General features: G+C 44.3%; 1 pseudogene; it reads right to left on the reverse strand.

The window, feature by feature from the left end:
* Positions 1–498: 498 nt before the first annotated feature.
* The window catches only part of LOC135532864 (E3 ubiquitin-protein ligase TRIM9-like), a 35,154-nt pseudogene continuing 12,506 nt past the window's right edge, over positions 499–23,146 (reverse strand).

Raw genomic sequence — 23,146 nt, forward strand, 5'->3', positions numbered from 1 at the left:
AGTAACTGTATGGCTGGGTATTGAGAGTATGCTGTACTGTACAGTCAAGCCTATGGGTCCGGACCGTCAGTGGTCTGTAGAGGGCAGGAGCATTGTCTCGCGTCAGACACTGACGTCAGTCCAACCCAACGCTAGTCCTGTGATCAACAGGCGACGGTTGCGCTGTCTGACGCCTGACAGTGGGCCTGGTTGGTCTATAGAAGCTAGGGAATAGGGATGTGGTGTTGTTTGTGTACATACATGGCTGTGAGTTGAACGAGACCTATGGGAACCCTATTCCTTATACAGCAGACTACTTTTTAGCATGAGTCTAGCTAAGAGCAGTGCACTATACAGGGAATAGGGTGCCATTTGGGATCCACACTTAGAGAGCCCAGGAGGTGAGCAGCTTGTTGCCATTCTCTGAGTCCCAAATGGCACCCTATTCCTATATAGTGCACTACGTTTGACCAGAGCTCTATGAGCCCTGTGCACTATAAAGGGAATAGGGTGCGCTATAGTGTGCCATTTGGGACGAAGCCGTTGTCTTGTCTTGCTTCACTGCCGTGCTGATTCAACTCCTTAACACACTGAGCCAGACAGGTCTGCTTCCCCTGGAGTGTAGAAGTCAGGAATGGGCAGGCCGGTGTGCAGGGTCACCTACAGAACAATCAAAAATCATAATCTTCCTCCTCCTTCCTCATCCTCCTCCTCCTCATGTCCTAGCATCAGAAAATAATAGTTCTCGAAGCAGATCGAACAACTATCTGTAGATGTCATTGCAGGTATTGAACAGCAGGTAGAGTAGTTGAACTAATGTGAAATAGACTGAGCTATTGTATCACTGCATGAGGTGTTAGCAAGCAGTGCATTACCAATAGAGCCATTAATACCCATAAAACCTAGCAGTCAAACAGTTCAATCGTTTTTTCACCATTCATTTTTTCTGTAGGAGATTTTAGAAATACTTTTTTTATTTTACCTTTATTTAACTAGGCAAGTCAGTTAATTTAAGAACAAATTCTTATTTTCAATGATGGCCTAAGAACAGTGGGTTATCTGCCTTGTTCAGGGCACAATGACAGATTGTTAACTTGTCAGCTCAGGGATTTGATCTTGCAACCTTTTGGTTGCTAGTCCACCGCTCTAACCGCTAGGCTACCTGCAGCCCCAAATACATATGAGGGCTGTGTTTAGTGGAGGCGTGACGTTTTGACAACCGTGTAAATCTCTCTAGGACAAGGTGACTTTTATCAATATATTCTCTGTGTTTTACCCACCCGTCGCCCTCCAAAAAAATGGAATGCTAATTAGTTGCTAATGTGGCTATCATACAGAACTACAAATGGCTGTCTCAGGCTGAGGTGGCAGTGTAGCCTAGTGGTTAGAGTGTTGGACGAGAAACTGTAAGGTTCTACGTTGGGCTATAACGTTGTTTCTACGTTGGGGCTATAGCATTGTTTCTACATTGGGCCTATAATGTTGTTTCTACGTTGGGGCTATAACGTTGTTTCTACGTTGAGGCTATAATGTTGTTTCTACGTTGGGGCTATAACGTTGTTTCTACGTTGGGGCTATAATGTTGTTTCTACTTTGGGGGCTATAACGTTGTTTCTACGTTGGGGCTATAATGTTGTTTCTACGTTGGGGCTATAACGTTGTTTCTACGTTGGGGCTATAATGTTGTTTCTACGTTGGGGCTATAACGTTGTTTCTACGTTGGGGCTATAATGTTGTTTCTACGTTGGGGCTATAACGTTGTTTCTACGTTGGGGCTATAACGTTGTTTCTACGTTGTGGCTATAACGTTGTTTCACGTTGGGGCTATAATGTTGTTTCTACGTTGGGGCTATAACGTTGTTTCTACTTTGGGGCTATAACGTTGTTTCCCCATTGGGGCTATAACGTTATTTCTACGTTGGGGCTATAGCATTGTTTCTACGTTGGGGCTATAATGTTGTTTCTACGTTGTGGCTATAATGGCGTTTCTACATTGGGGCTATAACGTTATTTCTACGTTGGGGCTATAGTGTTGTTTCTACGTTGGGGCTATAGGGTTGTTTCTATGTTGGGGCTATAGCGTTGTTTCTACATTGGGGCTATAGCGTTGTTTCTATGTTGTTTCTATGTTACCTGTACGTTTCGGTTGAGGCTGATAGCAGGGTAGTAGAGCCCCTCGATGCCTTCGAAGGCCACAGGACCCTGCTGTTCATCGTTGATGAGGAAGATGAGGACCCTTCTGGTGAAGTCTAACAACACTCCTACTGTAGCCCCTTTACCGACGCCCCCGTCCGTCCTGAAGAGACACACCGAGTGTCAAATACATACAGTATGCATAGTATACAGTATTCAGACCCCTTCCCCTTGTCCACATTTGGTTACGTTACAGCCTTATTCTAAAATTGATCAAATAATATAAACTTCTCATCAATCTACCGCAAAACCCCATAATGACATCACAATACCCCATAATGACATCACAATACCCCATAATGACATCACAAGACCCCATAATGACATCACAAGACCCCATAATGACATCACAAGACCCCATAATGACATCACAATACCCCATAATGACATCACAAGACCCCATAATGACATCACAATACCCCATAATGACATCACAAGACCCCATAATGACATCACAATACCCCATAATGACAAAGTGAATTACAGGTTTTCCTGACATTTTAGCAAATGTATAAAAAAAAACAGAAATACCTTATTTACATAAGTATTCAGACCCTTTGCTATAATACTCCAAACTGAGCTCAGGTGCATCCTGTTTCCATCGATCATCCTTGAGATGTTTCTACAACTTTATTTGAGTCCACCTGTGGTAAATTCAATTGATTGGACATGATTTGGAAAGGCACACACCTGTCTATATAAGGTCCGATAGTTGACAGTGCATGTCAGAGCAAAAACCAACCCATGAGGTCGAAGGAATTGTCCGTAGAGCTCAGAGACAGGATTGTGTCGAGTCACAGATCTGGGGAAGGGTACCAAAAATTGTCTGCAGCATTGAAAGTCCCCAAGAACACAGTGGCCTCCATTATTCTTAAATGGAAGAAGTTTGGAACCACCAATACTCTTCCTAGAGCTGGCCGCGGGCCAAACTGAGCAATCTGGAGAGAAAGGCATTGGTTAGGGGAGGTGAACAAAAACCCGATGGTCACTCTGAGAAACCTCCGGAGTTCCTTTGTGGAGATGGGAGACCCTTCCAGAAGGACAACCATCTCTGCAGCACTCCACCCAAATCGAAAAACCTGTTTTTGCTTTGTCATTATGGGGTATTGTGATGTCATTATGGGGTCTTGTGATGTCATTATGGGGTCTTGTGATGTCATTATGGGGTATTGTGATGTCATTATGGGGTCTTGTGATGTCATTATGGGGTCTTGTGATGTCATTATGGGGTATTGTGATGTCATTATGGGGTCTTGTGATGTCATTATGGGGTCTTGTGATGGCATTATGGGGTATTGTGATGTCATTATGGGGTCGTGTGTGTAGATGGATGAGGAAGAAAAAAAAACAATTTAATCCATTTTAGAATAAGGCTGTAACGTAACAAAGTGGGGAAAAAGTCAAGGGGTCTGAATACTTTCCGAATGCACTGTTTGACATAGAAACACCGGATTTTCGTCATAAAAAAATACAAAAAAAAATCTAAAAATGATTAATAATATTAATAATGACAAAGAGAACGCATGTTTACATTTTTACAAAAAATAAATAAATGAAATATCTAATTTACATACAGTAAGTATTCCCACCCTTGAGTCAACACTATGGTGAGAAAAAAATCTATCTATTTCATCACTTTATAACGCAACAAAATGTGGTATAGGTAAAAGGGTGCGAATACTTTCTGAAAGCAAATACCTACAGTCCTTTTTCTTTCTTCTGAAGAAAAATAAAAACTTGCATCGTTGGAAAAGGACCGTAAGCATTTCACTATGTCTACACCTGTTGTTTACCAAGCATGTGACAAATACAAGTAGATTTGATTTGAGTCCCAATGACACATCTTAAGCATACAGGTAAAATAAGCAGTATCTTCACAGTCGTGTAACCAGTCGTGTGAAATGGTCAGCTGGTTAGCAGCTAGTTGTGTTTAAAATCGGTGACGTCACTCGCTATGAATCAAATCAAATCAAATTTTATTTGTCACATACACATGGTTAGCAGATGTTAATGCAAGTGTAGCGAAATGCTTGTGCTTCTAGTTCCGACAATGCAGTAATAACCAACAAGTAATCTAACTAACAATTCCTAATCTACTGTCTTATACACAGTGTAAGGGGATAAAGAATATGTACATAAGGATATATGAGTGAGTGATGGTACAGAGCAGCATAGGCAAGATACAGTAGATGGTATCGAGTACAGTATATACATGTGAGATGAGTATGTAAACAAAGTGGCATAGTTAAAGTGGCTAGTGATACATGTATTACATAAGGATGCAGTCGATGATATAGAGTACAGTATATAGGTATGCATATGAGATGAATAATGTAGGGTAAGTAACATTATATAAGGTAGCATTGTTTAAAGTGGCTAGTGATATATTTACAACATTTCCCATCAATTCCCATTATTAAAGTGGCTGGAGTTGAGTCAGTGTCAGTGTGTAGGCAGCAGCCACTCAATGTTAGTGGTGGCTGTTTAACAGTCTGATGGCCTTGAGATAGAAGCTGTTTTTCAGTCTCTCGGTCCCAGCTTTGATGCACCTGTACTGACCTCACCTTCTGGATGATAGCGGGGTGAACAGGCAGTGGCTCGGGTGGTAGATGTCCTTGATGATCTTTATGGCCTTCCTGTAACATCGGGTGGTGTAGGTGTCCTGGAGGGCAGGTAGTTTTCCCCGATGATGCGTTGTGCAGACCTCACTACCCTCTGGAGAGCCTTACGGTTGAGGGCGGAGCAGTTGCCGTACCAGGCGGTGATACAGCCCGCCAGGATGCTCTCGATTGTGCCTCTGTAGAAGTTTGTGAGTGCTTTTGGTGACAAGCCGAATTTCTTCAGCCTCCTGAGGTTGAAGAGGCGCTGCTGCGCCTTCTTCACGATGCTGTCTGTGTGAGTGGACCAATTCAGTTTGTCTGTGATGTGTATGCCAAGGAACTTAAAACTTGCTACTCTCTCCACTACTGTTCCATCGATGTGGATAGGGGGTGTTCCCTCTGCTGTTTCCTGAAGTCCACAATCATCTCCTTAGTTTTGTTGACGTTGAGTGTGAGGTTATTTTCCTGACACCACACTCCGAGGGCCCTCACCTCCTCCCTGTAGGCCGTCTCGTCGTTGTTGGTAATCAAGCCTACCACTGTTGTGTCGTCCGCAAACTTGATGATTGAGTTGGAGGCGTGCGTGGCCCGCAGTCGTGGGTGAACAGGGAGTACAGGAGAGGGCTCAGAACGCACCCTTGTGGGGCCCCAGTGTTGAGGATCAGCGGGAAGGAGATGTTGTTACCTACCCTCACCACCTGGGGCGGCCCGTCAGGAAGTCCAGTACCCAGTTGCACAGGGCGGTCGAGACCCAGGGTCTCGAGCTTGATGACGAGCTTGGAGGGTACTATGGTGTTGAATGCCGAGCTGTAGTCGATGAACAGCATTCTCACATAGGTATTCCTCTTGTCCAGATGGGTTAGGGCAGTGTGCAGTGTGGTTGAGATTGCATCGTCTGTGGACCTATTTGAGCGGTAAGCAAATTGGAGTGGGTCTAGGGAGTCAGGTAGGGTGGAGGTGATATGGTCCTTGACTAGTCTCTCAAAGCACTTCATGATGACGGAAGTGAGTGCTACGGGGCGGTAGTCGTTTAGCTCAGTTACCTTAGCTTTCTTGGGAACAGGAACGATGGTGGCCCTCTTGAAGCATGTGGGAACAGCAGACTGGTATAGGGATTGATTGAATATGTCCGTAAACACACCAGCCAGCTGGTCTGCGCATGCTCTGAGGGCGCGGCTGGGGATGCCGTCTGGGCCTGCAGCCTTGCGGTTAACACGTTTAAATGTTTTACTCACCTCGGCTGCAGTGAAGGAGAGACCGCATTTTTCCGTTGCAGGCAGTGTCAGTGGCACTGTATTGTCCTCAAAGCGGGCAACAAAGTTATTTAGTCTGCCTGGGAGCAAGACATCCTGGTCCGTGACTGGGCTGGATTTCTTCCTGTAGTCCGTGATTGACTGTAGACCCTGCCACATGCCTCTTGTGTCTGAGCCGTTGAATTGGGATTCTACTTTGTCTCTGTACTGACGCTTAGCTTGTTTGATAGCCTTACGGAGGGAATAGCTGCATTGTATGTATTCAGTCATGTTACCAGACACCTTGCCCTGATTGAAAGCAGTGGTTCGCGCTTTCAGTTTCACACTGAATGCTGCCATCAATCCAAGGTTTCTGGTTAGGGAATGTTTTAATCGTTGCTATGGGAACGACATCTTCAACGCACGTTCTAATGAACTCGCACACCGAATCAGCGTATTCGTCAATGTTGTTATTTGACGCAATACGAAACATGTCCCAGTCCACGTGATGGAAGCAGTCTTGGAGTGTGGAGTCAGCTTGGTCGGACCAGCGTTGGACAGACCTCAGCGTGGGAGCTTCTTTTTAGCTTTTGTCTGTAGGCAGGTATCAGCAAAATGGAGTTGTGGTCAGCTTTTCCGAAAGGGGGCGGGGCAGGGCCTTATATGCGTCGCGGAAGTTAGAGTAACTGTGATCCAAGGTTTTCCGCCCCTGGTTGCGCAATCGATATGCTGATAAAATTTAGGGAGTCTTGTTTTCAGATTAGCCTTGTTAAAATCCCCAACAACGATGAATGCAGCCTCTGGATAAATGGTTTCCAGTTTGCAAAGAGTTAAATAAAGTTCGTTCAGAGCCATCGATGTGTCTGCTTGGGGGGGATATATACGGCTGTGATTATAATCGAAGAGAATTCTCTTGGTAGGTAATCGGTCTATATTTGATTGTGAGGAATTCTAAATCAGGTGAACAGAAGGATTTGAGTTCCTGTATGTTTCTTTCATCGCACCATGCCTCGTTAGCCATAAGGCATACACCCCCACCCCTCTTCTTACCAGAAAGGTGTTTGTTTCTGTCGGCGCGATGCGTGGAGAAACCCGTTGGCTGCACCGCATCGGATAGCGTCTCTCCAGTGAGCCATGTTTCCGTGAAGCACAGAACGTTACAGTCTCTGATGTCCCTCTGGAATGCTACCCTTGCTCGGATTTCATCAACCTTGTTGTCAAGAGACTGGACATTGGCAAGAAGAATGCTAGGAAGTGGGGCACGATGTGCCCGTCTCCGTAGTCTAACCAGAAGACCGCTACGTTTCCCTCTTTTTGGTCGTTTTTGGGGTCGCTGCATGCGATCCATTCCGTTGTCCTGTTTGTAAGGCAGGACACAGGATCCGCGTTACGGAAAACATATTCTTGGTCGTACTGATGGTGAGTTGACGCTGATCTTATATACAGTAGTTCTTTTCGGCTGTATGTAATGAAACCTAAGATGACCTGAGGTACTAATGTAAGAAATAACACGTAAAAAAACAAAAAACTGCATAGTTTCCTAGGAACACGAAGCGGCGGCCATCTCTGTCGGCGCCGGAAGTACAAATGAGATAAGACCTATGAGACCTAAGTAGTTTCCCCGCGGCTTTTGTGGAGCGATAAGTAACGATGTTTCGAGGGTGACTGTTGTCAATGTGTTCAGAGGGTCCCTGTTTCGAGTTCAGGTTGGGGCGAGGAGAGGGACGGAAGTAACACTGTTACATTGGTGCCGTGACCTGGATCACTGGTTGCTGTGGGGAAGAAGGAGGTCAAAGGGGGGTGAGAGTAACCGGTGTGAAATGGCTAGCTAGTTAGCAGTGTGCGCTAGTAGCGTTTCAATCTTTGACGTCACTCATTCAGAGACCTGGAAGTAGTTGTTTCTCTTGCTCTGCAAGGGCCGTGGCTTTTATAGAGCTGTAGGTAACGATGCTTTGCGGGTGACTGTTGTCGATGTGTTCAGAGGGTCACTAGTTTGAGCCCAGGTCAGGGGCGAGGAGATGGATGGAAGCAACACTGTTACACAGAGTGGATTGGTTGGTGTTTCATTATACAAAGCCTCTCCATTAGCTGTTGGTGTGGACGCATCAGGTGTACCAGGTGACCTACCTGTTGGTGTGGATGCATCAGGTGTACCAGGTGACCTACCTGTTGGTGTGTGAGTTGTTGTGCATGAACCAGGAGCGGTTGTTGTCCACGTACATGGCCCAGGCCCTGTCGTCTTTTCCCAGCATCCGTCCTTCAGCACGTCGCCGCGGGCAACCCCAAACGCAGGGTCCGGGTGGTTGTCATAGCGATCCACCGTGATCTCCCAGTAGTGCACACCGCGGGAGAAGCCTGAATTACCCATGACCACCCTGTCATCGTAGCTGTTGCACGTCACTGTCAGGTTGTCATTGGAGAGGATGATGTCAGGGTGGGCTGACGCGGGATCAAAGGTGAACCAGGCAACTACAAGAAGTAGACACACAAACAGACAGATAAAAAGGTTCGCTTTTAGGTTTTCCCGCCATAAGGAACCATCAGCATGGTGAAAACAACTAACAGAGGAGATGAGACTAGAAACTGGTGCTCTGAGGTGAGGTTAGACCAGCGTTTTCCAAACTCGATCCCGGGGACCTCAAGTTGTTCACGTTTTTCGCTATCATTCCACTCCTTGATGAACATTGTCTTTGGCATATGACACGTGCATACAAGGAGTGGAATGACAGCTACTGCAGACCAGAGTGTTATCAGAATAGAAGACTAGAGTACTGGCTGATACTCTACGGTGCGGTACAGGCAAAACACATATCTCTGGCACATACTGTCAAATACACTATTATTATACATAAATGACAGATATTACAACTACAATAGTCCATTAGACACTCAAGGAGAGGGCCGTTGCTATCTCTGTGGGCGCTCTATGGGACTTGATACTGTTACCATGGTAATTGGAACATCAGAACACGAGAGTTCCCATGGGAACATAAGTTTAAAAAAAAAATGTTGATTGGAGTTTCCCAGTGAAACCTGGAATAACTGAGGCCCTCATTGGACAGCAAACTGCTCACCCTTTGGTTATCAATTCAATGATTGGTTGCTGTGATGACATTGGCAATGATCAGGTTAGGAGTGGAGCAGAGTAGAGCGCAGGAGACATTCAGCAAAGACAGGGTTAAAGGGTGTGTGAACCATTCATACCTGTGGCCAGTGTTTGCATATCACATGGAGATTGTCCAGGTGCAATGTGAAATGAATAGAGGGAGAGCGAGAGAGGGAGAAAGACGGCAAGAGAATGAGAGAAAAAAAAGAGAGGAAGAGGAGGGAAGAAAGTTGGGAGAGAGAGAGATGAAGAGGGAGAAGAAAGTGGGGAGAGAGGGGAGAGAAAGAAAGAGAGAGAGAGGAAGAGGGAGAAGAGAGGGGGAGAGAAAGAAAGAGAGAGAGGAAGAGGGGAAGAAAGTTGGGAGGGAGAAAGAGTGAAAGAAAGAAAGAAAGAAAGAAAGAGAGAGAGAGAGAGGAAGAGGGAAGAGGGAGAAAAAGTTGGGAGGGAGAGAGAGTGAAAGAAAGAAAGAGAAGAAAGGGAGAGGGAGAAGAAAGTGGGAGAGAGGGGAGAGAAAGAAAGAGAGAGAGAGAGGAGAGGGGGAAGAAAGTTGGGAGAGAGAGAGATGAAGAGGGAGAAGAAAGTGGGGAAAGAGGGGGAGAGAAAGAAAGAGAGAGAGAGAGAGGAAGAGGGGGGGAGAAAGTTGGGAGGGAGAAAGAGTGAAAGAAAGAGAGAGAGAGGAAGAGGTAGAAGAGAGGGGAGAGAAAGAAAGAGAGAGAGAGAGGAAGAGGGGGAAGAAAGTTGGGATGGAGAGAGAGTGAAAGAAAGAGAGAGAGGAAGAGGGGTGGAGAAACGGGGGCAGAGTAAAAGAGAGAGTGAGGGAGCAGAGTAAAAGAGAGTGTGAGGGAGCAGAGTAAAAGAGAGAGTGTGAGGGAGCAGAGTAAAAGAGAGAGTGTGAGGGAGCAGAGTAAAAGAGAGAGTGTGAGGGAGCAGAGTAAAAGAGAGAGTGTGAGGGAGCAGAGTAAAAGAGAGAGTGTGAGGGAGCAGAGTAAAAGAGAGAGTGTGAGGGAGCAGAGTAAAAGAGAGAGTGTGAGGGAGCAGAGTAAAAGAGAGAGTGTGAGGGAGCAGAGTAAAAGAGAGAGTGTGAGGGAGCAGAGTAAAAGAGAGAGTGTGAGGGAGCAGAGTAAAAGAGAGAGTGTGAGGGAGCAGAGTAAAAGAGAGAGTGTGAGGGAGCAGAGTAAAAGAGAGAGTGTGAGGGAGCAGAGTAAAAGAGAGAGTGTGAGGGAGCAGAGTAAAAGAGAGAGTGTGAGGGAGCAGAGTAAAAGAGAGAGTGTGAGGGAGCAGAGTAAAAGAGAGAGTGTGAGGGGGAGCAGAGTAAAAGAGAGAGTGTGAGGGAGCAGAGTAAAAGAGAGAGTGTGAGGGAGCAGAGTAAAAGAGAAAGTGTGAGGGAGCAGAGTAAAAGAGAGTGTGAGGGAGCAGAGTAAAAGAGAGAGTGTGAGGGAGCAGAGTAAAAGAGAGAGTGTGAGGGAGCAGAGTAAAAGAGAGAGTGTGAGGGAGCAGAGTAAAAGAGAGAGTGTGAGGGAGCAGAGTAAAAGAGAGAGTGTGAGGGAGCAGAGTAAAAGAGAGAGTGTGAGGGAGCAGAGTAAAAGAGAGAGTGTGAGGGAGCAGAGTAAAAGAGAGAGTGTGAGGGAGCAGAGTAAAAGAGAGAGTGAGGGAGCAGAGTAAAAGAGAGAGTGTGAGGGAGCAGAGTAAAAGAGAGAGTGTGAGGGAGCAGAGTAAAAGAGAGAGTGTGAGGGAGCAGAGTAAAAGAGAGTGTGAGGGAGCAGAGTAAAAGCACAGTGTGTAGGAGGTGAGGGGGGTGAGGGTGAGGGGGAGGATGGTAGAGACTGTAAAAGCCGTGTTGAGTTTATCAGGGAAACTGCTTCTTTTCAGTGGCCATTTCAGTATCACAGGGAAGACACAAGCATATTCCAACCAGCCTAGGGATTCGACAAGGGCTATGTAGATCATTACAGCACTCTGTCCCCTAGACTATTTACCAGACGGGGAGAAAATTAAAGGCGGAACAAATGCTTGTTGCCTGGCATCAAAATTGTCAATTGAAACCTGAAACCAATAGAATCTATCTACTGTTCCTAGGCCGCTGTTCCCAGGCCGTCATTGAAAATAAGAATTTGTTCTTAACTGACTTGCCTGGTTAAATAAAGGTAAAATTAATAAAAAAAATAAAAAACATGTTTGTCTTGTTTTCCAGATACAGTATTATCCTTGTTAAACCAACAGCTACATAGGACAACGTCAAAAGAGACAATCCAGTCCAAAATCATGTCACAAAGAGAGAAGAAGCTGCCTGGATCTCACAGGTCCACTGACAAGCTTCTGTTGTCTGTCTGTCCGTCCGGACGTGTAGAGCTGAGCAGCGTACACATTGGGAAAGCAGGTGGCAGGCAGGTGTAAGGGAGGGTGGGGAGAATACTGTATGTGTGTACCAAAGCTGTGTCCAGGCAGTCCGCGTTTCGCCGTGCATAAGAACAGCCCTTAGCCCTGATATATTGGCCATATACCCCACCCGGGCCTTATTGCTTAATTAGAACCCAGGTCTGATAGGCAGCTGTAGATATGCTCTTTAGATTCAACGTCTCCAATCAGTATGTGCTTTAGCCAACCGCTGTCTGCGTCGGCTCATTGCCATGCTAAACATGCATGTCTCGGGCACGACAACGATGGATAAGACGAGTTGGTGACACCACAGCACATACGGTATGACTGCAGAGCCCAAATGGCCCCCTATTCCCGGAAGGAGTGAACTACTTTTGTCACCCTATGAGGCCTGATCAAAAAGTAGTGCACTACATGTGGGAATAGGGGGCCATTTGAACCATATGCTCTATAGAGTGGGCTCAGGTAGGCTTACTCTCGGAGGTCTGCATGGCCAGTATCTTGCTGTACTGTCCCACTCCGCTGTCGTTGAAGGCTTTGACCCTGGACATGTAGGTGCTGTTGTAGTGGAGTCCATCTACCGTGCAGATCGTCTCCGTCCCCACGTACACTTCCTGTAAGAACCATTACAACTTCCTGTTAGAACCATTACAACTTCCTGTAAGAACCATGACAACTTCCTGTTAGAACCATTACAACTTCCTGTTAGAACCATGACAACTTCCTGTTAGATAATCGTCACACTGGTATGATTGTGGCGAGCCTCATACTTCTGTTTGGAAACAGAATGGAAGGATGGTTGTACGAGGCTAGACGATGGCAGCTATTTGTCACAACGGAGACTGTAGAACTGACCAGATTATAAGAGTATAAAACACGTTGAACTAGCTAATGTAGCAGAGGTGATTTGTTGGTGATGAGGTAGCTCTGCCTGAGACTTGTAAAGTCCACATGAAACCTTGGACCTTGAGAATGTCCTCTTGGTCTAAAGGGTTAAGATGTGGGCTTGTTAAACAAACACACAGTCCAATAACAAGGTGAATAGAACACTATCAACCAAGGCTAACAGAGGGGTGCTCTATCTTTCTATAATTACACTGGCCCATTTAGAGACTTTTAAACTCAGTGCTGATGAGAGTGAGGGAGGGAGAGGGTGGGGGGAGGGAGGGCAGAGAGAGATGGAAGGAGAGAGAGAGAGAAGGGGGCGGAGAAAGAGGAAAGGAGGGAAAGAGAGGCCAGGTGTTGGTACTGCGTGAGAAAAGCAGCATCAGTAGTACCTGCAGTAGGAGTGGTAGTAGTAGTAATAGGAGTAGTAGTAGTGGTAGTAGTGGTAGTAGTAGTAGTGGTAGTAGTAGTAGTAGTAGTAGTAGTGGTAGTAGTGGTAGTAGTAGTAGTGGTAGTAGTAGTAGTAGTAGTAGTAGTGGTAGTAGTAGTAGTGGGTGGTAGTAGTAGTAGTAGTAGTGGTAGTAGTAGTAGTAGTAGTAGTAGTGGTAGTAGTGGTAGTGGTAGTGGTGGTAGTAGTAGTAGTAGTGGTAGTAGTGGTAGTGGTAGTAGTAGTGGTAGTGGTGGTAGTAGTAGTGGTAGTGGTGGTAGTAGTAGTGGTGGTAGTAGTAGTAATAGTAGTAGTAATAGTAGTAGTAATAGTAGTAGTAATGGTAGTAGTAGTAGTAGTAGTAGTAGTGGTAGTAGTAGTAGTAGTAGTAGTAGTAGTGGTAGTGGTGGTAGTAGTAGTGGTAGTGGTGGTAGTAGTAGTGGTAGTAGTGCTAGTGTTAGGAGTGGTAGTAGTAGTAGTAGTAGTAGTAGTGGTGGTAGTAGTGGTAGTGGTAGTAGTGGTAGTAGTAGTAGTAGTAGTGGTGGTAGTAGTAGTGGTAGTGGTGGTAGTAGTAGTGGCAGTAGTAGTAATAGTAGTTGTAATAGATAGTAGTAATAGTAGTAGTAGTAATGGTAGTAGTAGTGGTAGTAGTAGTAGTAGTAGTAGTAGTGGTAGTGGTAGTGGTGGTAGTAGTAGTGGTGGTGGTAGTAGTAGTGGTAGTAGTAGTAATAGTAGTTGTAATATTAGTAGTAATAGTAGTAGTAGTAATAGTAGTAGTAGTAGTGGTAGTAGTAGTAGTAGTAATGGTAGTAGTAGTAGTAGTAGTAGTACATTTAACATTTACATTTAAGTCATTTGCAGGCGCTCTTATCCAGGCGACTTACAAATTGGTGAATTCACCTTCTGACATCCAGTGGAACAGCCACTTTACAATAGTGCATCTAAATCATTTAAAGAAGGTGTAGTAGTAGTAGTGGTAGTGGTAGTAGTAGTGGTAGTAGTAGTAATGGTAGTAGTAATAGTAGTAGTAGTAATAGTAGTAGTAGTAGTGGTAGTAGTGGTAGTAGTAGTAGTGGTAGTAGTAGTAATAGTAGTAGTAGTAGTAGTAGTGGTAGTAGTGGTAGTAGTGGTAGTAGTAGTAGTTGTAGTGGTGGTAGTAGTAGTAGTGGTAGTAGTAGTAGTGGTAGTAGTAATAGTAGTAGTAGTGGTAGTAGTGGTAGTAGTAGTAGTAGTGGTAGTAGTAGTAATAGTAGTAGTAGTAGTAGTGGTAGTAGTAGTAATAGTAGTAGTAGTAGTAGTGGTAGTAGTAGTAATAGTAGTAGTAGTGGTAGTAGTAGTAGTAGTGGTAGTAGTAGTAATAGTAGTAGTAGTAGTAGTGGTAGTAGTAGTAATAGTAGTAGTAGTAGTAGTAGTAGTGGTAGTGGTAGTAGTAGTAGTAGTAGTAGTAGTGGTAGTAGTAGTAGTAATAGTAGTAGTAGTGGTAGTGGTAGTAGTAGTAATAGTAGTGGTAGTGGTAGTGGTGGTAGTAGTAATAGTAGTAGTAGTAGTGGTAGTGGTAGTAGTAGTAGTAGTGGTAGTAGTAGTAATAGTAGTAGTAGTAGTAGTGGTGGTGGTGGTAGTGGTAGTGGTAGTAGTAATAGTAGTATTAGTAGTAGTGGTGGTGGTGGTGGTAGTGGTAGTAGTAATAGTCATAGTAATAGTACCAGTAGTAGTAGTAGTAGTAGTAGTAGTGGTAGTGGTAGTAGTAATAGTCATAGTAATAGTACCAGTAGTAGTAGTAGTAGAGTACATCTATACATTTTGATTGACAGAACAAGACTTGTGTGTGTGTGTGTGTGTGTGTGTGTGCGTGTGTGTGTGTATGTGTGTGTGTGTGTGTGAGTGTGTGTGTGTGCGTGCGTGCGTGCGTGTGTGTGTGTGTGTGTGTGTGTGTGTGTGTGTGTGTGTGTGTGTGTGTGTGTGTGTGTGTGTGTGTATGTATGTGTGTGTGTGTGTGTGTGTGTGTGTGTGTGTGTGTGTGTGTGTGTGTTTGTATTTGTATTTTTGAGACCCTCCCAGCTGACAGTTGTGTTATTGACCAGGCCCTTCCTCCTGGCACGATATCATTCAATGCCTCTCGATCACATGACTCGAATCTATCAAAAAGATTCCATCAGCGTATGGATTACCATATGTTGATGGAGACACCCCAACCTGAACTGAAGAAACACTGAAGCTGACTCAATCTCCAACAAAGGCTGGTTTGAGCAATAAATAAGCATTTGAAAGAACTTCCAGGTCCGGGAACAACACCAGTATCATGATCACCTGTTACCATGGAGACACCCACCCCGAACTGTCCCCGTTACTATTAGGGCCCGTGACAACACCAGTATCATGATCACCTGTTACCATGGAGACACCACCCCGGCTGTCCCCAATTACTATTAGGGCCCGTGACAACACCAGTATCATGATCACCTGTTACCATGGAGACACCCACCCTGAACTGTCCCCCATTACTATTAGGGCCCGTGACTACACCAGTATCATGATCACCTGTTACCATGGAGACACCCACCCTGAACTGTCCCCCATTACTATTAGGGCCCGTGACTACACCAGTATCATGATCACCTGTTACCATGGAGACACCCACCCTGAACTGTCCCCCATTACTATTAGGGCCCGTGACAACACCAGTATCATGATCACCTGTTACCATGGAGACACCCACCCTGAACTGTCCCCCATTACTATTAGGGCCCGTGACAACACCAGTATCATGATCACCTGTTACCATGGAGACACCCACCCTGAACTGTCCCCCATTACTATTAGGGCCCGTGACAACATCAGTATTGCAATACTTGTCTGTGTCGTGACAAGGAAACAAAACACGAAGCAGATTTAACTTCTGTAGGAAAATAGCCCCAATGTTGGAAAGAAATCGAGAGTCACATTTATAACACAATATTTGACATACAGCAGGTTTGTATAATTTTGCGATACTGGTATTGTTCTGGCCCTAGTTACTATGACAACACACCAACCCTGAAGTGTCCCTGTGTTACTATGACGACACCTATCCTGAACCGTTCCCCTGTTACCATGACAATACCCATCCTGAATTGTCCCCCATTACCAGAGACACCTACCCTGAACTGTCACCTGTTACCATGGAGACACCCACTGTACTGTCCCCCATTACCATGGAGACACCCCCTGAACTGTCACCTGTTACAAGGGAGACACCTACCCTGAACTGTCACTGTTACCATGACAACACTCCACCTTGTACTGTCCCCATTGCCGTCGTCCAGCTCCAGGATGCCATCCACTGCGATGGTGGAGAGAGGTGGCTGTTTCCATGACAACGTGGCGCTGTTTGTTGATGGTGCAGCACTCCCTCCAGCTGGAGCATGGGGGCTGCTGGACTGAAGTGGGACACACACACTAGTTAGAGACAACACACACACACACACACACACACACACACACACACACACACACACACACACTACACCCAACCTCTCCTCCCTCCCCTCTACCTTTCATCTGTACGAAGTCTAGTTGGTGGATGGTCTGTAACAGGGCCCGCTGTCCAGGGTCAGGTCAAAGTCACTGGTCATCCTGGGGGTCAGGGTTCCCTTCCCCCACTGGCCCTCCGTCATGTGCACCCTCCTGATTAGGGCGTCTGAGATCTGGGGGCAGGAACAGGGTCACAGGGTCATACAGGGTCACGGGGTCAGAAAGGGTCAAAGTATATGTCCCAAATGGCAACCTATTCCTTAAATAGTCCACTACCCTATTCCCTATATAGTCCACTACCCTATTCCCTAAATAGTCCACTACCCTATTCCCTAAATAGTCCACTACCCTATTCCCTATATAGTTCACTACCCTATTCCCTATATAGTGCACTGCCCTATTCCCTATATAGTGCACTACCCTATTCACTATATAGTTCACTACCCTATTCCCTATATAGTGCACTACCCTATTCCCTATATAGTGCACTACCCTATTCCTAAATAGTGCACTACACTATTCCCTAAATAGTCCACTACCCTATTCCCTATATAGTGCACTACCCTATTCCCTAAATAGTGCACTACCCTATTCCCTAAATAGTCACTACCCTATTCCCTATATAGTGCACTACCCTATTCCCTAAATAGTCCACTACCCTATTCCCTATGGTCACTACCCTATTCCCTATATATTGCACAACCCTGTTCCCTAAATAGTCCACTACCCTATTCCCTATATAGTGCACTACCCTATTCCCTAAATAGTGCACTACCCTATTCCCTAAATAGTGCACTACCTATTCCTATATAGTCCACTACCCTATTCTATACAGTCCACTACCCTATTCCCTATATAGTGCACTACCCTATTCCCTATATAGTGCACTACCCTATTCCCTAAATAGTGCACTACCCCTATTCCTAAATATGCTCTACCCTATTCCCTAAATGAGTGCACTACCCTATTCCCTATATAGTCCACTACCCTATTCCCTATATAGTGCACTACCCTATTCCCTATATAGTGCACTACCCTATTCCCCTATATAGTGCACTACCCTATTCCTATATAGTGCACTACCCTATTCCCTATATGGTGCACTACTATTCCCTATATAGTCCACTACCTTATTCCTATATAGTCCACTACCCCTATTCCCTATATAGTGCACTACCCTATTCCTAAATAGTGCACTGCCTATTCCCTATATAGTCCACTACCCTATTCCCTATATAGTGCTACCCTATTCCTATATAGTCCCACTACCCTATTCCCTATATAAGTCCACTGCCCTATTCCCTATATAGTGCACTACCCCTATTCCTATGGTCCACTACCCTATTCCCTATGGTCCACTACCCTATTCCCTATATAGTGCACTACCCCTATTTCTATATAGTGCACTACCCCTATTCCTATATAGTGCACTACCTATTCCCTATATAGTGCACTACCCTATTCCCTAAATAGTCCACTACCTATTCCTAAATAGTGCACTACCCTATTCCCTATATGGTCCACTACCTATTCCTATATAGTCCACTACCTATTCCTATATAGTGCACTACCTATTCCCTATATAGTCCTACCCTATTCCTATAGTGCACTACCCTATTCCCTATATAGTGCACTACCCTATTCCCTATATGTCCACTACCTATTCCCTAAATGGTGCTATATTCCCTATATAGTCCACTACCCTGTTCCCTATGAGTCCCACTACCCTATTCCCTATATAGTGCACTACTATTCCTATAGTTGCACTGCCTATTCTATATAGTGCACTACCCTATTCCCTATATAGTGCACTACCCTATTCCATAAATAGTGCACTACCCTATTCCCTAAATGATCCACTACCTATTCTATACAGTGCTACCCTGTTCTATAGTGCTACCTACCTATTCCCTATATAGTGCACTACCCTATTCCCTATATAGTCCACTACCCTATTCCCTATATAGTCCACTACCCTATTCCCTATATAGTGCACTACCCTATTCCCTATATAGTTCACTACCCTATTCCCTAAATAGTCCACTACCCTATTCCCTATATAGTGCACTACCCTATTCCCTAAATAGTCCACTACCCTATTCCCTATATAGTCCACTACCCTATTCCTAAATAGTCCACTACCCTATTCCTGTAGTGCTACCTATTCTATATCCACTACCCTATTCTATATAGTCCACTACCTATTCCCATATGGTGCACTACCCTATTCCTATATAATTCATACCTATTCCCTAAATAGTCCACTACCCTATTCCTATATAGCACTACCCTATTCCCTAAATAGTCCACTACCTATTCCTATATAGTCCACTACCCTATTTCCCTAAATAGTCCACTACCCTATTCCTATATAGTCCACTACCCTATTCCCTAAATAGTCCCACTACCCTATTCCCTATATAGTGCACTACCCTATTCCCTATATAGTCCACTACCCTATTCCCTATTATAGTCACTACCCCTATTCCCTATATAGTGCACTACCCTATTCCCTATATAGTGCTACCCTATTCCCTATATAGTCACTACCCCTATTCCCCTATGTAGTGCACTACCCTATTCCCTAAATAGTGCACTACCCTATTCCCTATAGTCCTACTTCTACCCTATTCCCTATATAGTGCACTACCTATTCCCCATATAATGCACTACCCTATTCCCTATATAGTCCACTACCCTATTCCCTATATAGTGCACTACCCTATTCCCCTATATAATTACTACCCTATTCCCTATATAGTGCACTACCCTATTCCCTATGTAGTCCACTACCCTATTCCCTATATAGTGCACTACCCCTATTCCCTATGTAGTCCACTACCCTATTCTATATAGTCCACTCCCTATTCCCTATATAATTGCACTACCCTATTCCCTATATAGTGCACTACCCTATTCCCTATAGTGCACTACCCTATTCCCTATATAGTGCACTACCTATTCCCTATATAGTCCTGCCCTATTCTATATAGTGCACTACCCTATTCCCTATATAGTCCACTACCTATTTCCCTATATGTCCACCCTATTCCTATGGTGCACTACCCTATTCCCTATATAATTGCACTACTATTCTATATAGTGCACTACCTATTCCCTATATAGTTCACTACCCTATTCCTAAATGGTCCACTGCCTATTCCCTATGGTGCACTGCCCTGTTCCCTAAATAGTCCACTACCCTATTCCCTAGTCCACTGCCTATTCCTAAATAGTCCACTACCCTATTCCCTATATAGTCCACTACCCTATTCCTAAATAGTCCACTACCCTATTCCCTATATAGTGCACTACCCTATTCCTATATATAGTCCACTGCCTATTCTATATAGTCCACTACCCTATTCCCTATAGTGCACTACCCTATTCTATATAGTGCACTACCTATTCCCCTATAGTCCTACCTATTCCCTATATGTTGCATACCTATTCCTAAGTTGCTACCTATTCCCTATATAGTGCACTACCTATTCCCTATATAGTGCACTACCCTATTCCCTATATAGTGCACTACCCTATTCCCTATATAATTGCACTACCCTATTCCCTATATAGTCCACTACCCTATTCTATATGGTGCACTACCCTATTCCTAAATAGTGCACTACCCTATTCCCTAAATAGTGTACTACCCTATTCCCTGATAGTGCACTACCCTATTCCCTATATAGTCCACTACCCTATTCCCCTAAAATAGTGCACTGCCTATTCCTATATGGTGCACTGCCCTATTTCCCTATATAGTGCACTGCCCCTATTTCCTATGTCCACTGCCCTATTCCCTAAATAGTGCACTACCCTATTCCCTAAATAGTGTACTACCCTATTCCCTAAATGGTGCACTACCCTATTCCCCCTATATAGTCCACTACCCTATTCCCTAAATAGTGCACTACCTATTCCCTATAGTGCACCACCTATTTCTATATAGTGCACTACCTATTCCCCTATGGTCCACTACCCTATTCCCTATATAGTCCACTACCCTATTCCTATATAGTGCACTACCTATTCCCTATATAGTCACTACCCCTATTCTATATGAGTGCACTACCCTATTCCCTATATAGTGCACTACCCTATTCCCTATATAGTGCACTACCCTATTCCCTATATAGTGCACTACCTATTCCCTAAATAGTCCACTACCCCTATTCCTAAATAGTGCACTACCATATTCCCTATATGGTCCACTGCCTATTCCCTATATAGTCCACTACCCTATTCCCTATATAGTGCACTACCCCTATTCCCTATATAGTGTACTACCTATTCCCTATATAGTGCACTACCCTATTCCCTATATAGTGCACTACCCTATTCCCATAAATAGTGCACTACCCTATTCCCTAAATAGTCCACTACCCCTATTCCCTATATAGTGCACTACTATTCCCTATATAGTGCACTACCCTATTCCTATATAGTGCACTACCCTATTCCTATATAGTCCACTACCCTATTCCCTATAGTCCACTACCCTATTCCCTATATAGTGCACTACCCTATTCCCTATAGTTCACTACCTATTCCCTAAATAGTCCACTACCTATTCCCTATATAGTGCACTACCCTATTCCCTAAATATCCACTACCCTATTCCCTATATAGTCCACTACCCTATTCCCTAAATAGTCCACTACCCTATTCCCTATATAGTGCACTACCCTATTCCCTATATAGTCCACTACCCTATTCCCTATATAGTCCACTACCCTATTCCCTATATAGTGCACTACCCTATTCCCTATATAGTTCACTACCTATTCCCCTAAATAGTCCACTACCCTATTCCCTATATAGTGCACTACCCTATTCCCTAAATAGTCCACTACCCTATTCTATATAGTCCACTACCCTATTCCCTATATAGTGCACTACCCTATTCCCTATATAGTGCACTACCCTATTCCCTATATAGTCCACTACCCTATTCCTATATAGTGCACTACCCTATTCCCTAAATAGTGCACTACCCTATTCCCTATATAGTCCACTACCCTATTCCCTATAGTGCACTACCCTATTCCCTATATAGTGCACTACCCTATTCCCTATATAGTCCACTACCCTATTCCCTATATAGTGCACTACCTATTCCCTATATAGTGCACTACCCTATTCCCTATATAGTGCACTACCCTATTCCCTATATAGTCCACTACCCTATTCCCTATATAGTGCACTACCCTATTCCCTATATAGTCCACTACCTATTCCCTATATAGTGCACTACCTATTCTATATAGTCCTACCCTATTCCCTATATAGTCCACTACCCTATTCCCTATATGGTGCTACCCTATTCCCTATGGTGCACTACCCTATTCCCTATATAGTGCACTACCCTATTCCCTATATAGTTCACTACCCTATTCCTAAATAGTCCACTACCCTATTCCCTATATAGTGCACTACCCTATTCCCTAAATAGTCCACTACCCTATTCCCCTATATAGTCCACTACCCTATTCCCTAAATAGTCCACTACCCTATTCCCTATATAGTCCACTGCCCTATTCCCTAAATAGTCCACTACCCTATTCCCTATATAGTGCACTACCCTATTCCCTATATATTCACACCCTATTCCCTATATAGTCCACTACCCTATTCCTATATAGTGCACTACCCTATTCCCTATAGTGCACTACCCTATTCCCTATATAGTCCACTACCCTATTCCCTATATATTGCACTACCCTATTCCCCTAAATAGTGCACCACCCTATTCCCTATATAGTCCACTACCCTATTCCCTATATAGTGCACTACCCTATTCCCTATATAGTGCACTACTCCTATTCCCTATATAGTCCACTACCTATTCCCTATATAGTGCACTACCTATTCCCTATATAGTGCACTACCTATTCCCCTATATAGTGCACTACCCTATTCCCCTATATAGTCCACTACCCTATTCCCTATATAGTGCACTACCCTATTCCCTATATAGTCCACTACCCTATTCCTATATAGTCCACTACCCTATTCCCTATATAGTGCACTACCCTATTCCCTATATAGTGTACTACCCTATTCCCTATATAGTCCATTACCCTATTCCCTATATAGTCCACTACCCTATTCCTATATAGTGCACTACCCTATTCCCTATATAGTGCACTACCCTATTCCCTATATAGTGCACTACCTATTCCCTATATAGTGCACTACCCTATTCCCTATATAGTCCACTACCCTATTCCCTATATAGTGCACTACCCTATTCCCTATATAGTCCACTACCCTATTCCCTATATAGTCCACTACCCTATTCCCTATATAGTGCACTACCCTATTCCCTATATAGTCCACTACCCTATTCCCTATATAGTGCACTACCCTATTCCCTATATAGTCCACTACCCTATTCCCTATGAGTCCTACCCTATTCCCTATATAGTGCACTACCCTATTCCCTATATAGTGCACTACCCTATTCCCTATATAGTCCATTACCCTATTCCCTATATAGTGCACTACCCTATCTATATAGTCACTACCTATATTCCCTATATAGTCCACTACCTATTCCCTATATAGTCCACTACCCTATTCCCTATATAGTCCACTACCCTATTCCCTATATAGTCCACTACCCTATTCCTATATAGTGCACTACCTATTCCCTATATAGTGCACTACCCTATTCCCTATATAGTCCATTACCCTATTCCCTATATAGTCCACTACCCTATTCCCTATATAGTGCACTACCCTATTCCCTATATAGTCCACTACCCTATTCCCTATATAGTGCACTACCTATTCCCTATATAGTGCACTACCCTATTCTATATAGTCCACTACC

This window comes from Oncorhynchus masou, unplaced genomic scaffold (assembly GCF_036934945.1).
Source record: "Oncorhynchus masou masou isolate Uvic2021 unplaced genomic scaffold, UVic_Omas_1.1 unplaced_scaffold_2073, whole genome shotgun sequence".
NCBI classification, from domain to species: domain Eukaryota; kingdom Metazoa; phylum Chordata; class Actinopteri; order Salmoniformes; family Salmonidae; genus Oncorhynchus; species Oncorhynchus masou.